Source organism: Rhipicephalus sanguineus, chromosome 4 (genome assembly GCF_013339695.2).
Source record: "Rhipicephalus sanguineus isolate Rsan-2018 chromosome 4, BIME_Rsan_1.4, whole genome shotgun sequence".
In the NCBI taxonomy this organism is placed as follows: Eukaryota; Metazoa; Arthropoda; class Arachnida; order Ixodida; family Ixodidae; genus Rhipicephalus; species Rhipicephalus sanguineus.
The window spans coordinates 165,823,988-165,841,144 of record NC_051179.1 but is presented as its reverse complement, the minus strand read 5'-3'; the positions used below and the strand labels follow the sequence as shown (position 1 = coordinate 165,841,144).

The 17,157-nt window shown below is 42.6% G+C and overlaps 1 protein-coding gene and 1 long non-coding RNA gene across 2 annotated transcripts in view; both read left to right on the top strand.

The window, feature by feature from the left end:
* Window positions 1–17,157, top strand: part of LOC119391816 (fatty acid synthase) — a 169,801-nt gene that overhangs the window by 103,272 nt on the left and 49,372 nt on the right. The gene's annotated exons all lie outside the window — the stretch shown is intronic.
* LOC125758140 (uncharacterized) lies at window positions 564–12,240 on the top strand. The gene is made up of 5 exons (XR_007415898.1): window positions 564–713; window positions 1,583–1,711; window positions 3,421–3,560; window positions 7,523–7,623; window positions 12,154–12,240. It is a non-coding gene; the product is annotated as an uncharacterized LOC125758140 (long non-coding RNA).

Here is a 17,157-nt window from a genome sequence, read left to right as displayed (position 1 = left end):
TTTTCTTTTCTTCGTTTTACAATTTATCAGCGCCATGTGTGGCCTACACAACGAGCTTTTACCGCAACTACAAAGCTTGGTTTAAACGAGAAACTCTTCAGGGCGCACCAGTGCTGGGCGCGCCAGCGAGCGCCGCGCCTTCTGCACGCTTCATCGTAAGCTATTCCCGCCTGGCAGGCTCGCTGCCTCGCTCACGACACTAGGCAAACCTTTCTAGCCACGATAGTTCTGCGTTCGTGTGTGTGTCGTCGTGCCGAGTTTTGTTCATACGGTCGACTTTCACCGCGCTGCCTCGCATTGTGTGTTGTATGTTGTGGTTACTGACGTTAAGCGCAAGTTCGTCACGCAGTGTTATACGCGGTAGCAGGTAAATAGTCACCAGATGCCGGCCGTGCGACTCCAGTCTGCGACTGCTTTGTTCAGTGTGACCGACGGAGGCGATTCATAGTTTTGAAAAACACGTTCTTCAAATGTTTCCGTACGTCAGTAGGGTGCCTTGATGCGCGTTTCGTTTTGTCCGCTCACGTCAAGGCACACTACACGGCAGTGAGTAGCAGCGCTGCAATCCTTTCTCGACGACGCGTTCTGTGGCCCCGGAAAATGCCTTGACGCTCGGGGACGGCCGGTAGCTCGGCGATTCCTCGCTTGGCGCACCATTGAAAACCGGCGGTCATCCAGCAGTGTACGCTGCCAGCGTATTTTTATTGCCAGAGGTAAGTGAACATTACGCTTCGTACATTGTGAGTTGTTCTTATTGTAGTACGCGTTGTCGCCGAAGAAAATCGCATAACGTGTTGGTAGTGTAATGCGGTTGTAGTTGTGCGGATTGTGCTCGCGCATGACATTTGTCAAGAACGTAGTCGGTAGTGTTATAAAGTTTTGGTAATTAGCTCGGTTGCACGCACCGCTGTACGCTAATATTTGCTGAAAGGAGACAACATTTTTTTCAGGCTCACCATTGTCATGCGGTTTATGCATGTCAAATTTATGCATGTCTCTTGACAAATTACTTGGAGTAACGCCATGAAACCGAAGCTTCAACATTCATTTCGTTCGCACGAGCCCTGAAGGAATTATTATCCGCCACCGTGTGAATCGTGAATCGGTACAGTGGGAGAAATAAAGTGTATTTAGGGATGTTTTCTTTAGGCGTGCATTTTATTTGTCATTAAGTAACATGACCCTCAAAAGCGTCTAGGTTAGCTTTCTTGGACATTGCTTATCATCTTTCAAGCAATAGATAACATAGATTTGCTAAAAACGCAATTTCTGCAGCATGACACTGTATTTTGTTCAGTTGGTTTGCCCCATTTTTATCCTTTATGCACGTTGACCTAATTTGACAAGCCGTACTTCCAGCTGAATTTTCAATTGCTCTTAGCAATATATTTGCGTTCGTGTATTGAAGTCCCACCTCGCATCGCATAATAATAGCTTGTGAAGAACAAACCTTGTCTTGAATTAGCCATTTATCAGAGCTCTTCCTCCCTCCTCAAAGGGCGAGGTGCTGCTGGCACACCTGCTTCGGCTTTTCTTAACCCTTTTTTTTTTTAATGCTGAAGTTTCTTGCAACGTACTGCAGGTAGCAAACAGCAGTGCCACGACAAACAGTGGAGTGCTGACCATGCAGTCCAGAAGATGGCTGAGACAAGTATGCTATAGGAGGTGCTTATTCAGGCAGAAGAAATAAGCTTCTGTAGCCAACGTAAAGGTAATGTACAAAGTTCCATTTAATGAAGAAGAATCTTGTTTTGAGCTATTGTCGAAGGGAAACAATGAGCGCTAGATAAATGAGATGGAAATGCAGAGTAACAATGTTATGTATGCCAGCAACCAACTTAAGTTTAGTCATGCAAAAGGGTTATTTCCAACTGGTTCATTTGGGGGAAGAGCCCACAGTTTCCATGAATGGGCATACCTGGTAGCCGTTGCACAACATGTTACTGTGTTCTCGCACTCATTATTATGTGCCACTTACTCTTGTGACGTTCCACCAAGGTGAAATTACTTCACATAAACAGCAGCGAGAAGGCTCTTGCTAGCCAGTTCGATTAAGACAGCGTTACCGTAGCTTTTAGTTCCAGTAAACCAGCTAAGCTGCATAGAAGAGCGTATACTCCATGTGTTTGTCACCATGGACAGTGCATTTTGCCTGGGAACATGGCTTAGTTTTGCAAAGGAAAATGTTGCCTTTCTGTAAAACGTGGTACTGGGAAATGGCATTGTGCCAAAAATATTAATGTTTATGACTTCTTGCAGCATGCATTGTTCTACAGGGATGTTAGCGTTTTCATAAATGCAATGCATGGCGCCTGAAGAATATAGCGGCCCACTTTAAAATTTATAACTTCATGATTTCAGTATCTGGGACAGACTTTACTGTATACGGTTTGTTTCTGGAAAGCTTCAACCTATCTTGCAATTCTTCAAGGCCAATACTGAATTTGCTGTGTACATTTGGCTACACATTCTCATCACTTATGCTAAACAACAGGCTTGAGTGATGTGTGGAATTCTTGTCAGTCAATTTTATTGATTACCTCGGACGATCTATTCTGCTTCCCACAGTTATTGGGTGCTTTGTGTGCATGTGCTATGCATGCTAGAAATAAAAACAGTGCATGCAGCTGGCAGCATCAACGAGTACAATGCCCATAGCCTAGTATGAGGTGCGAAATGTTGCCACTGCTAGAATTTACAATATGTGTGCATGGTACAGCTGATTGTGTAATTTAGCACTTTCCAGATACTTACGCAGTTGGAGCAGATGTCGATCATGTTTACTGTGGTATGGCACGGCCACCAAGTTCGTGCATTCTGCGTACCACGAAACCTGACACGAAGCAACGTATTGCTGTGATGGCAGCTAAGTGAGAACGAATGAGTTTGTCTTCTCTGTCCATTTGTCAATACCATTACACAGGCTTGTTAAGTGCATATAAGCGGCTTTAGCAATGCACTTGCAGCTACAGAGCCAGTAAAGACAGCCAATTTCATCATCAGAGTTCACTCTGCAAATCCCACTTTCCATAAAGGGCATTGTTTTGTGATAGTTTAAAGTCAAAACTTGCTCAATTAAACACTTAGTGGTGTCTGACATTACAGGAATTATGATAATTGTTATATCTCATGTGAAATTATGCCATTGTTTTTTTTTTCATATTCTTACTTTGCATACACACTTTACGACTGCACCCTCCCCAACCGAATCTTTACTAGTGCTGCATTCTGTTATGGGTGAAAATAATTATTGAACTAAAAACCAGGCCAATGAAAGCAGTATGATGCCCTGTAATGTAGGAGGATGTTGCTATTGCAGTGTTTAGTCTAGAGCTGAATTTAATGAGAAAGGGCAGCAATGTAGGTCATCTGCGGATATTTGCAGACCATAATTGTGTTGTGGTCATTTTGTTATCGCAGGAAGCATCTTCAAAAAGCAGTGCTACAAGGATGTGAGCAGCAGTTTCCCTTCAACGAACGGGTCAAATTCATGGAAGCCACGTGCCTGCTGCTTCTGGCCTACACAAACATGCAGCCACCATAGTAAAGTTCTTGCAAAGGTGTGAGACATCCCTATGCTGCATGGATTGAGCATGTTAATTGCCTGTTTTTTACAGGGCTGGGCAGAGATACTCAGAAAAGTATTCCGGAATACAGATATCGAAATACATGAACTGGAAGCCTAAAATACAGATACAGAGATACGTTTCCTTTTAACGTAACGGGATATTTCGGAGATACTTTTGCAATAAGACGAAAAAGTATTCCGGAATACAGTTACAGCGATACAGATACGGGAATACTTTTTTTATTTGAAGGATGCTCATACTACGCAAAGACACGTATTAGTGCAGCATAATGTTGTAATTAAAGTTACAGTGCATCGAAACGTTCAGTTCATTTATTTATTTATTACAGTAGCCTCAGCGCCATTAAGACATTGCAGGAGACGGGGTGGACAAAGTACATAATTTGCAATAATGACATAATTACAAGTATCGATTGCAATAAAAATACACTATTTCACAGCAACAGTAACAAGGATTGGACACCGAAATCGACGTACTTGGCGAACAAACTAAGCTATGCTAGAAATAGCACACTTTAAGCAAATCACTCGAATCACTAATGAACACCAGTGAATTGAGAAAAAGTGTGCATTTACTTTGCACATAAGATCTGCTTTGCTAAGGCGTCTGCTAAGATCTGCTTTGCTAACAGCGTCGGTTGAGCCTCAGCACAAGACTCACGAAAGAAAGAAAGTCTGTCTACCGCTGAAGGCGAGCACAAATTCGTGTTATAGCGAATAAATATCGCCTTCATAGCCGGATTGCCCTGCAGCGTGGCGATATTTCTTCTCGGGTCATCTAGATACCGAAACGCTTGCGCCCTGCACTTGGGTTGTTCTGACTGTTCAGAATCCGAAGTCTCTCCCCATCTTCGGAATCCTAAGCCGTCTGACCCTATCGGCATCAATGAAGCTGTCACCACCACCGACGCTACCAGCACCCATTTCAGAAAGCCGCAACAGGCGAAGTCAGCTTTGGCGGTGGGGGAGCCTGCTACCCCAAAAGACCGTTTCACGCATGTAATCAATTAGGAACGCACCCTGACATCGGAGAGGTGGCTGAAAGCGCGTCAAAGATAGCCATCTTCTAGTCCCTTCCTCCGCGACTACAGGAACTGCTTTTGGAAGTGCCGCCGCTTCGAGAACTGAATGCACACGAAGCATTGCAAAGCCTGTAAGGCGGTATCCGCGCGGGGGGTCGCGAAGTAATAGCTTGCCACCTGAAAAAAATTAGGCGTGCTGCACTGACCTTAAGAGACAGCGACTTCATCGGCAGAGGCCGACAACACTGCCCCTACGATTCTGCCGTCTGCGGCGTCGCGCGCTTTACCACATGGACCATTCTGTGCTTGTGCGGAAACCATCGCCGCCCTATCTGTCGGCGACCGGCGGAGCGCCTTTGCTTGTCTTGACACAAAAAAGAAAAAAAAAACGCCATTCCCCCATTGGGAACAAGCCTCAACTCATTTCCGACACAAAAAAACAATGTAACGAGATACCCGTGTCCAGCATAGTATCGCGATACAGGTGATACATCGTAAATGTATTTCACTACTGAGATACAAATACATTTTTCAAATGTATCTCGATACAGAAATACAGATACTCAAAAGTATCTCTCAAATACTATCGCGATACTCTTGTATCGCGATACTGCCCAGCCCTGGTTTTTTATAGCTTATAGTAATATGTCTACAAGTGTACTTCCTTCCAGTGTATGTTTACATTCTCTTAAAGGGCCAGTCAGCAGGTTCTGACCTCTTTTTTTAGACCTCCCAAACAAGCTCGCTAATTCGTACAGAGGGCCGCAGGAATCACATTGTGCGAATGTCAGACACTCCACTTCTAAAAACAATAACCGCACCTCCTGTTCAGCGCTTGACCAGTCCTCTTTGCTAGCGAAGTGGTGTAATGTTGTCTATGAGCAACATTAAGTAACGCTGACTGTTGAATAGTCCTCTGCAATACGAAACGGCATTTTGGCTTTGTGATGATGCAGTATCTGTTGTTGTCACAAGTGTTGCGAATTGGTTTATCTCGCCAGTGCTTTGACTGTGCTTCCTCACCGCACCGCTTTGGCACAGTGGCACACCGAGGAAGCCCCTGTTCAGGATGGTCAGGCTGAGCGAGAAACTGAAACCAGCTGGAATGTTTGTTCTATCCCCTGTGGCTTCATTATTACACCACTTAATAAAAAAAATTCATGTGACAACATGTTCATGTTGTACAAGCGTGCAGTTGTCACAAATTTTAGACTCCGGGGTTGTTTAGGGGCCCTTTAGCCTTAAATTATGAATCGTAAATTCACACGTCACGTGGTTTTCTTGCTTTATTTTTTGCAATGCTCATTTTTAAAATAGCATGTCAGCTTCTGTGAGCGGTAATTTATACATTTATCATACAAAACATCCTGCTATATTCAACAAGTGTTATTATAGATTTTTCATGGCACCAGAGCCACCTGCTTTTTGCCCTGTGGCAGCTACATGGAAGTTCATTGCTATGCTGCTTTGTTTAACTGATATCTTTTCAATCAATGCTTTTCACAGTCCAGGGTGTTTGTTGTATTTGCATCTTGATGTGTTTAATATCATACAAGTGATGGATTATTTTCTGTCTTCTAGTGTTTACTTTGCAGCTATTTAACTGTGGTTTTCAGGGGCATATCTAGACAGGAACATCGATTCTGCTAAGCTTTGGTTCGAAAAGAGACGCTGAACAGGAGTTCCTTAGGTGCATGCCCTGAGCACCAGCCTATTGGATTACAGAAATATCTAAACTGCATAATGTCTGCAGCTCCTTGCTTAATTGCATGTCTTTCTTCAACCTACAGCTCTTTCCATAATCCTTAACATTAACCTACATTACCAAGTGAACATCCCCCGCTGCAATACAGTGGTTATAATGGTCAGCTGCTGATCTGAACTGTACGGGTTCGATCCTTGATAGAGTGGTTGCACTTTCGGTGGAGGTGTAAATCCTAGATGTTCCTGTGCTTTTAATTTGACGCTTACATTACAGAACCCCATTGTTATTATTACATCAGCAAGTGGACAGAGTGGTAATCCTAGATTGTATACATATTTAGTATAACAGAAAGCTGAGCTGGTTGGTAGGTATTCATGTTAAAAAGGCAGGGCATGCAAACATGGACACAAGAGAGAAACCAAGACACCACTAACGCCAACTGGAAAGGTGGACAGTGGCACAAAATAAAGTAGACACAGAAACTTATCTGTGCATGCCCAGACAAGAGGCGATACCTATCAATCTGGCACGCGCGATAGTCTACGTGAGAGATCACTGCTCAAGCATTTGATTTCTTCTTTATGCTAGTTAATCGACGGTTGGGCTCTCTTGTGCACTGCCATTATCGATATGCCAGGCCTCGACTATTGGACGCATTTCTTCATTCATGTGCTTGTACAAAACTGCATTCATCGAATTTTGGTGTGCATTTACGCTCTCGACAATGTAAAGGTAGATTAGGTGATGAGCCTCCAGTTAGTGATCTCAGCGTTTTAGGCGTCTTGACTCTCTTGTGTCCATGTTTGCATGCCCCATCTTTTTAACATGTATTCATAGAGTGCGTAAGAGAAATAGGTTATCTAGTGAGTTATTTGGAAAGTAAGTTTAGGGCGAACACCAAAATAGCAGTGTAAATTAAATTTAAGCGATGAATGCATCGGGCTGGATTAGGAAACGATATAATGGCGAAATATAGCCGCTTGCTCTTTGCTTATACTTGTCTCAGTTTCTTGTCTCGTATGCTTTGACAATGACCAGGTGCCGTGTTGGATGCTACTAATTGGTTATGAGCTATACATAGACAAAGCAGCGGCTGTTTGGATGCTTTCTAAACAGCTACCTCATGGGGAGAGAAAAGTTTGTTTGGGTTATGTGAGGCATGCTAAAAAAGTCGACTTGTTTCTGATGTTTTTGTTTTCCTGGCAGACATTCTACACGAACTTGCCCAAAGGCAGAAGGAAGGCACGCACAGATGGACGCACAGAAATCATGGGGCTGCCGTAGAAGCTGTGAATGAGCATTAACATGTGAGCATGTGTCTTAAACAATTTGCTGAAGCCTTTTATTTTGGCTGAACATTCTTATCGATGCTTTGTATTCCCTGATTTGTAGTGCAATAGTTACACCCTGTTGCTTTCACAACAGAGCTCTTTAGTCTGGTACAAGGCCCAAAAATTTCGACCTAGATGACCAAATTGCGGCAGCCAGTTGTTTCCACAATTAATGCATTAGTGTAAAAAAACGCAATAGACGGAGCACAAGAAAAAGGAAGACACAAACAGTGCTGTGCTCGTGTGCTCAGTCTTCTGCACTGCTTTGTTTACGCTCTGTCATACCAACACACAAGCATACATTTTAGCTTATGTAGTAGTCCACCTCATACACTTGGTAACGTTCTCCAACGGCAGGATTACCGGATATCTGGCTTGTGAAGTCAATCTAAAGTGCATGCCTGTTCGTGTAGACTTGTGTGCATCCGCCATTGAGATGTAAATGCAGCTGTGTTTTAATATTTTAGCCAGTATAGCTCGTGAATGGAATTTGGAGCTGTGACAGCAACACTTTTATAGGGGGCGAGTTACTAAATTATTGTAGACTTGTGTGCATCCACCATTGAGATGGAAATGCACCTGTGTTTTAATATTTTAGCCATTATAGCTCGTGAATAGAATTTGGAGCCGTGACAGCAACACTTTTAGAGGGGGCGAGTTACTAAATTATTGTGTATTTTTCGATGTTTGCATGTTATAAAAACATAGTTGGTCAAAATTAGTCCAGATTTTACGCTATTTCTTAATATATGACCTTCCGTACTGTTCGAAGGCATTGAAGCATATGAAATGCTTTGTGCCTTTGTGTGTGTGCCGAAGGTTAGGAGTCATTATACTAGAAATAGATAAAAATAGGTCAGAGGTTAAAGTAAATTTTTCGCAATCAACTTCTTGTGGGCAGTTATTCAGAGCAGGGTTTTGAAGTAATTTAGCAACACAAGCAGATTAGTGCTTCATTATAGTATCTGACAGTGCACACTGTTTTATTTTAGTACCTATTTGGGTCATTTCACGCCAGTGTGCCAGGTCGTTTTTTGACCATTTCCAATATTTTGTAAAACTGGTGCTGTTATGTTTCAGTGTGGGAAGTAGTCATTCAAGCGTTATTTTCGGAGAAAGAATTGCATGATGCAGCAAAGACCTTTCAAACTTCGCACGCAGAAATGAAGCTGTGTCAGGCAAATTAATTGACACATGATTATTGCATCGAGCTATTACTACAAAGCATTTGTTTCTTTACATAGTCACCAATATTTTATGACTATGATAGTCGAATTTATTTTCATTTCAATTTATGCTATTTGCAGTCGTGAGGAAACATTGCAAAATGCAGCATTTTTAAGTATATTGTAAAAAAGACTGAATGTTTCATGTGAAATATATTCACAGTATGAGTTCAGTGCATATACCAAGGGTTGAAAATGCTGCTGGCGAAAAGAAGCAAAAATGTCTTCGAAATTGACACTTGGAAGAAGTAGTGTTTGAACCCATATTGTGGGCTCTCTTTCACTGTGTAGCAATCCCAGCAAAAATGTTGCCTACACATCATAGTGTGCTTTCCTCGTGCGATAATTTAGACAAAGTTTTTAAGGTGTAATATTATCTTCAAGCAAAAAATAATTTTTTCAAATTTAAAATAACAAGGCTGTGGGAAGTTTCTTGGAGCTTTTCCTTCACTGCACAGCACATCATTGTTCTTGCATGGTATTTCAGACAGAAGTATTGCTTAAATCTGCAACATTTAGACTTGCACTATATGAGCACAGGGGCACCCACGTGAATCCTGTGCCAATGTGCTGTGCAGCGAAGGTCAAGGAACGAGACTCTGTGCAGGCTAGGGATTATTCACTTTAGTAAATATTTCCTTGCTTACAACCAAGCAGTATATATTTTTTTGTAAATGGAATATAAATTGCCAGCAAAGTATACCACACAATAATGTCTTGGCGACATTTCTGTTTGGAATGCTACATATCAAAAGCTAAGCTGCAATATGGGTCAAAAGTTATTTTTTCCGACTCTGTTACAGTTTGGCTGCAACGTTTCTGTTTTGTTTTCATAGTAGTTTTATGACAAAGTGGATATCTATTTACTTATTTATTTATTACTTGACAATACTGCTGACACGAGTAAGCAGTATTGCAAAGTGGGCTACAGTGATAAGTTACACATAAAATGATCTTGCTAAGCAAAAACAGGAGCATAACATATACAAAACACAAGATAAACCAAGAACATCTATACAACCATCTTAAGGAAAATGATAAGGGAACAGCACAAAATACAAAGGCAATGGCAACTTTAGAAATCAACCTTCGGTATTCCATACGAAAGAATTGGTCTTTCTCCTGATAAATGTTAACATTAGAACTTCAGCATTTTGCAGTGTTTCCTTATGGCTGAAAAAATGTAACTTAAAATGCAAATTAGTAAACTATTTTAGCAATGAAACACTGCCACCTTCAGATTAAAGAAAGAAATATTCTGCATTAAAACGGGAACAAACAGCACTGGACATGGGACGAAGAAAGAACAATAGACGAGGGTGCTGTCGCCCTCGTCTACCTTTTTTTTCCGTCCCGTGCCCAGCGCTGTTTGTTCCCATCGTAATCATGTACTAACCAGCACAGTTAGGTGCTCTCCTGAAATATTTTGCTCTAATTGCTCAAAGCAATAACTTTGTATAAGTTATCTTGCATGACGCAGTTTCACATCTGTAGATGGATGGATGCTATGTGTGTTCCCTTTAAAGCGAAGCATTGACATGCAAGTGGCCAAGCTCAATTTTTGAATTGGCTTAATGCCTTTCCTACCTGAATTAAATTTCTTTCCTTAAAAAAACTTATAATAGGTAGCTTATGTTTCGGCATTGTACACAAAGACCCTGCAAGTTTGTTTTTGGCTGTTCTCGCTGCTTTTCCAGTACCAATCCTCCATCTATCTTATACTGATTTCTCTTGTGGATGTGTTCATCATTATCAAGCTTTCTCTAAGCCTAGGGCTTCATGAGAGCTAGTTCCCAACACGCACATGGGTGGACATTTTTACATTTACTTAAAAGGTGGTCCGTCATTTCCATATCTCTCTCACAACCAGTGCATGTGACGCCTACTTGCTGGATCTCACTTTATGACTGCATATTCTAAGGCAAGATTACCTCGCTTCAGACATTGCACTAGCTTATCATATGCTTCCCTCCTTACTTCGTCCTTATTCTTGCGATAGTTACTCAGAGCTTTTCATTTTTAGTATTTGCTATCCATTAAATCATCTCCACCTCTCTGACATTGCACCTAACGCTTATCGTGCATAAAGTTTAATGCATGCTCTCAGCATCACGAAATTTCGTCCTGGAAATTATCACTTGACTACAGGTGTGATCTTTTTAGCAGCATGATATTTTTCAACAGCAAAGGAGTTCGTTAAAAAACCACCTTGTACACTTAAAATGGGGATGACTAATTCCATACCTCGTTTATTAAAGTTAACCTCTTTCAATTTCCTTACGCTTGTTCTTTGTGTTGTGCTTGCCTCATGGTTTGCAGTCTTTATGGATCTGGTATATTTAAAGAGTTGAATAGCCGGTCACCTGCTTATGACACTGCAGCTTAAGTATTGCACCCACTATCATTGCCATAGTAGCATTTGGTACAGTAGCGGTTTGTAATGAATGTAACGAGATGTACAGCTCATGAAATAATTGTTGAACAACGAACGTTGTTGGAGCTAGTGATTCAACAAGAGGACTGGTCTTTAGAGGGGCAACGAATTGCATCAAAGTTGCTGCAAAAACTTAGACGCATCAATTTGTTGAAACATTGGCTCCAACAACACGCTTTGTTCAATGGTTTGACATTCATTCAAGCCGCCATCTTCAGCTCAATTTTTGTCGCGTTAAGATGTACAGGATATACAACTGTCATGTTGTGTTCTGATAGAATTCAAGAGCTATTGACAGCAAGCCTTGCTTCTCAATTTAATTGTCATCCTTTACGTTTACGCTTTAATCTTTGTCATCTTCAGCCTTATATGTGCACTGCAGCAGAAGCCCTTTGCAGTGGTCTACAATTTGCCTCGACTTGTGCGAGCCGATTCCATTTTATACATGCGCAATTCTTCATTTCTTCACCCACATAACTCTCGGCCTTCTCGGCAGCATTAAGTACAAAAATTGTAACTGTTAAGACTTTTGCTTCAACATCATGACAGTAATTGAATAGAATTGGTAATGCACGTACATAAATACTCTTGCAGTTAGAACGTAGTGTGTTTAACCCTGAATTCTTGTGTACTATAGCAATAAGTCTTCGTGAAATCATGGTGCTTGTCCTTCATATGATCAGAACGAGTCCAGAAATATCTGCAAAATATCGTTTCTGCTTTTTTGATTACTGAAACAGTGATGCTAAGGGAGGCCATGTGCACATGTACCATGACAATGTTTAAATGGGTATAAATTCTGAACATTGCTGTTGCTCTAGGTGTTTTCTTTCACTTCCTTTTCAGACGTACAGAAAGGAGCGAAGTGGAGCTGTCCATGGGCCATGCACACAGTTTCATAAGCAGGCTTGCAACACTTTTGACAAATATGTTCCTGAATTTCCTGAATACATCTGCCGAAGTGGCATTTAAAGAAGCATGTATTAGTGTACTTCACTGTTTATTTGGCATGAAGCAGCAGGTGTGCTTCCGTCATCAGCAAGTTCACACAGTACAGTGCATCTACACATGGCATGCTACCCCCACATCTACCAGCTCGGGATGTGTAGCTTGATTGTAAAATTTTTACTTTGACTTAACACAACAATTATTAACAAAATGACATGAAAGTTTTGCCACCTATGCAGGCGACATTCTCAGTAAACGCTGGCAAATATAAGCGGAGTTTGACCAGTCCATTAGTCGTACATTTCCTTGTAAACATCTCGTAGAGGGCCGCTGTTGTTGTTGCAAGCCAATGCGCCGTGATGAATGAACCATGATTCCATGGTTTTTCTTTTCCTCCGACCTTTCTACACAAGGTAGCATCGTCGAATTGATTAGGTCAAAGTTATGCCTTGTCATTCAGCAGCGTTCAACAAGCTCAGTTTTAGAACACGTTGCACGGGTGGTTTTCGCAACATCCTCTTTGTGTTCTTTAACCTTCGATCACCTTCTTCAACCCATTTCGCCTATGCAAGTTGTGTCGCAATCTCCACATTGTACTTCGTAGATGATCGCACTCTAATCTTCGGCGGTGTTTGTGTATACCTTGTCCTTAGTACATGTGTTCACAAAGACCGCACACCTGCGGATGATTAGAGCAGGGTACTCTACAGAGTACGTTGTGGGGTTCACGACGCCACTTACATCAGCGAATCGGGCAGGAAAATGCCAAAGACGTTCAAAGAACACAAAGTGGGAATGTTGCTAAAGCCACCCATGGAGCGCATTTTAAGACAGCTTGTTGAATACTGCTAGACGACAGGTTATAGCTTCGACCTTAACAATGCGACGATGCTGGCTCAGGAACGAAGGTGGAGGAAAACTATTGGGTTCATGCGTCAGGAAGCATCTGCTTGAAACAACAACCACAGACCCATACCGAACGTGTACGTGGATGTATGTGGCTAGTGGACTGGTCGACCTCCGCTCACTTGTTGCCAGCGTATACTGAGACTGCCACCTGCATAGGTGGCAAAGCTTCTATGGGATTTTTTGGTGCAGTTGTGGTACAAAACCATTATTTTGCATTAAGGCAAATGTGCCGTATTATATTGGACAGTACGGGCAGACCATTCTTTAGTATCTTAACCTAGGAGGTACGTAAGAAGACCTTCTTTGAAGGAAATTGTTGTATTCTGGGTCACGGAACAGTGTTCTCATTCAAACGACGTGACGGAGTGCTTTGTGCTAGCTGTGCTAACGAAGGCACTTCGTAAGAAGGCTCCTTTTTAGAGAAATCGTTTAATTAGGAACACGTAAAAGTGCTCGGCAGCGCTATACCTTCAGCTTTGTCCATGTTTAGGGGCCAGATTTTTTGCAGTGTACTATAAGTTGCCGCTGCCAGGGGGTAGGCTGAAATATTTTCGGAGGGTGGGGGTGCGGGGGGCGCACCTCCTTGATCTGGAGTGAGGGCCGGGCAGGCAGATATAGTCGAGTGTTATTTTGTGCTCGGTATGCCATGGCAAAAAAAAATTCGGGGAGGCGGGGGGGCACGGGCCCCGGGTGCCACACCCTGGCTACGCCACTGGCCAGTGCCAATGTATAGGCCTGCAGCTTTCTTTCGTTGCGTTCAATAATTATTGAGGTTTAACGTCCCAAAACCACGATATGGTTATGAGGGACTCTATAGTGGAGGGCTCCGGAAATTTCGACCAACTGGAGTTGTTTAACGTGCACCTAAATCTAAGTACATGGGTCCCAAGCATTTTCGGCTCCTTCGAAAATGCAGCCGCCGCGGCCGGGATTCGATCCCGTGAACTGCGGGTTGGCAGTCAAGCACTATAACCACTAGACTACTGTGGCGGGTTTTCTTTGCTTTCAGAGTGAGACACTGCCTGGCTGTTCCAAAAAAAAAAAGTTTAGTTGCTGTTCTGCGTAGTAATGCGCTGTTTACTGTGCAAACTTCATTTTAACGCCGCGAGTTTTCGCACACTTGTGATGTCGCGTAAGAAGGAGGCGATTTTATGGCACAGCGAAAATTTTCGACGAATAGTGAAAAACCATTGACCAACAATAAATATGCCGTTATGAAAATAGTTTACTCAGATTTCTAGTTTTTTTTTTCACGTAGTCGTTCGCAAGTGGTCATTACGCGGTGGATCACTTACGCGTCATTTGTTGCGTCATAGTACGAGCAGGTGCTGTGAGCATGACCGAGAAAATTTCGAGTAATCAATAAAAGATAACGACCTACACGGAAGCAAGCAATGCGAGGTAGTTTAACGAATTAATCGCCCACATTTTTTTCAAAGAAAATTTCAGCTTACGCAGTTTACGTAGGCATATTTACTTAGAGGAGCCGCAGGGGCGGAGTAGAGGGCCACTTCATCGCTTTTCCCATCACCCACTGCCCAAGCTGGGAAAAGTAGGAGGGCAAGAAACGACGCCTGGTATATAAATTCGTAGTCATTCAAAATCTTACACGCACAGCCAGCTGAGTGTGGTTTCCATAAAAAATTAACCGACTGAACTTGGTCTTCTTCTGAAGGACTTTAAGTTAAAGGGCTCTTGCAGTAAAAAAAATTAGCACTCGGCTTATTCTGAAGATTTCTGCGAAGTATCTTGCTTTGTGGGCCACATGTTTGTTTAATAAGTGAGAAGTTCAGGTACTACAGTCAAAGCAGGTTCTTCATATCATCGTATTTACAGCGCCAAACTGAGACTGCGAAGCTTGCAGATGGAGTGTTGAGATGAACAGGTTAAATGCGGCTGTACTTTGAAATATTGACGGTACTTTTTCAATAATATTAATAAACACTGCTGTGTTGTCGCGGTACAGGGCGGCCCAGCCTGCACAATCTGTGCACCTTCTTCCGTGATTTCAGAAATCAGGTTTGAAAAATTATCTTTCTGTATATAAAACATCACGTCATAAGGAGAGCAAATAGTTCTCTTTCTCTCTCCCTCTACCTCTCTCTCTCTTTATATATATATATAAACATATATATATATATATATATATATATATATATATATATATATATATATATATATATATATATATATATATATATGTGTGTATATATATATATCTTTATATATATATATATATATATATATATATATATATATATATATATATATATGTATGTATATATACATACGGCCGACAGAGTTAGCCACGCTGCCCCCCCCCACCACCCAATTGTGAACGAGTTGGTACGCCACTGCTTAAGGACATGAATCTAAAGCAGATGGAAGCGTCAGTTCGGCTCTTACAAGCTACAGAGCGCACGGCGGCCACTTGATAGATTTGAGGGGGTCGTCAACTGCTTTTTGCAGTGCGGCCATGTTTTTCGGAGGCCCTCGCTGGCGAAGCTTGCCGTGCACGTTCGACAGCTCTTGCGCCGTTACGGCAGTCTTGCGGCTAGCGGGAGCGGGCCATTACATTAACGGCCGTCCCCGGAACGCTGTTTTCGGGCTGAATCGGCATGGCGTCTTTCAAGTTCTTACCAGCATTCGGTCAGCCTCTGTAGAACGGCCCAACAAAATGACTATCACGCGATCAGGGAAGCGCGTGTTAGGAATTCAGTATTCCCCAAGTCGGAATTTTCCTGACATGTACAATTCCTGATATCGACCTGACGCGTTCGCCAGCAGATCGCTTTTAGTCCGCCAACACGAAATATTTCAATGAAGCGCCCAGAGGAAGAACACTGCTTCGCAATCGTTTTGCACATAGTTCGTAAAACGCATTTGCATGCTTCAGTGCAATTCAGCTCAGTTCAAGGCACTTGCTTTCGGGCTGGGGTGATCCGGGTCCAAACCCGAGCCCCGGAAAAAAACAATTATTTATTTTTTATATTTTGTTTCGTTGGTGCACGCCCGCTGGGGGTGAGGAGGGTTTTTGAGAACGCCATCACCAGCTTCAGAGGTCACTCAATAGAAGGTTCGCTTGAAAAACTTGCTTACGGATGTTGTCCCGCTAGTCAGCACAAAGATGCCGGTTTGATTTGCGGCCACGGCAGCCTGATTTCTTGGGGTGAAATTGCAAGGACACGCGTGTACTTTAAACGTTAAAGAATCCCAGGTGGTCAGAATTATTCCGGTTTCGCATACTACGACACGCATCATAATCATATCCTGGTTGTGATATGTAATACCCCAGAATATAATTTTTTCAGAGAAAATGGAGTAGGATGGTTACCTGATGCGCCGGTTTACCGCACGCCGGGCGGTGAGGGGAGTGAGGAGAGAGAGGCGATTAGTCCAGTCTGCGGAGCACGCCATTTAAAGGGACACTATAGAGCAAAACGTTTTTTGTCGTATTACTAAACTACTCTTCCACGATACCAAACACACCACGCTTGCTGCGAGAAGGCGCTTAGTAAGCAAGAAATCGCGCGAAATGAAAATGTGGGTGGCGACGCCACCTTGAAGTTTCCGCACCATTCGCCGTGACGTCACATATTTTGACGGCGCCTACTAGGGCCTACGTGGTTCCTAAACGTTAAAAATGAAGTACACTGTCCTCTGATGGGGCCACGTATTTAAGATACCAAGTTTGAAGAAATTGTATTGAGCCACAGGCTCCAAAATACGATACACTTTGAAATCCGTGCCGTCACGCGTGGAGAATTTTGCGCGAAATTTAAAAATGAAACATTGAACTGTCAATTTCTCCTTTATTAATACACCTGTGATGGTGAAATTAACGACGTTATAGTTCTCAAAGTACAATTTATCTATCTAAACCGATTGATTGTTTCTCTTTAGTGTCCCTTTAATGGGGTGCGCGCGGGCGAGTGAGCGTCTGCATGCTCCCTCCAGCCCAGTCTTGAGCGGTCCGTATATACCCCGTTCAAG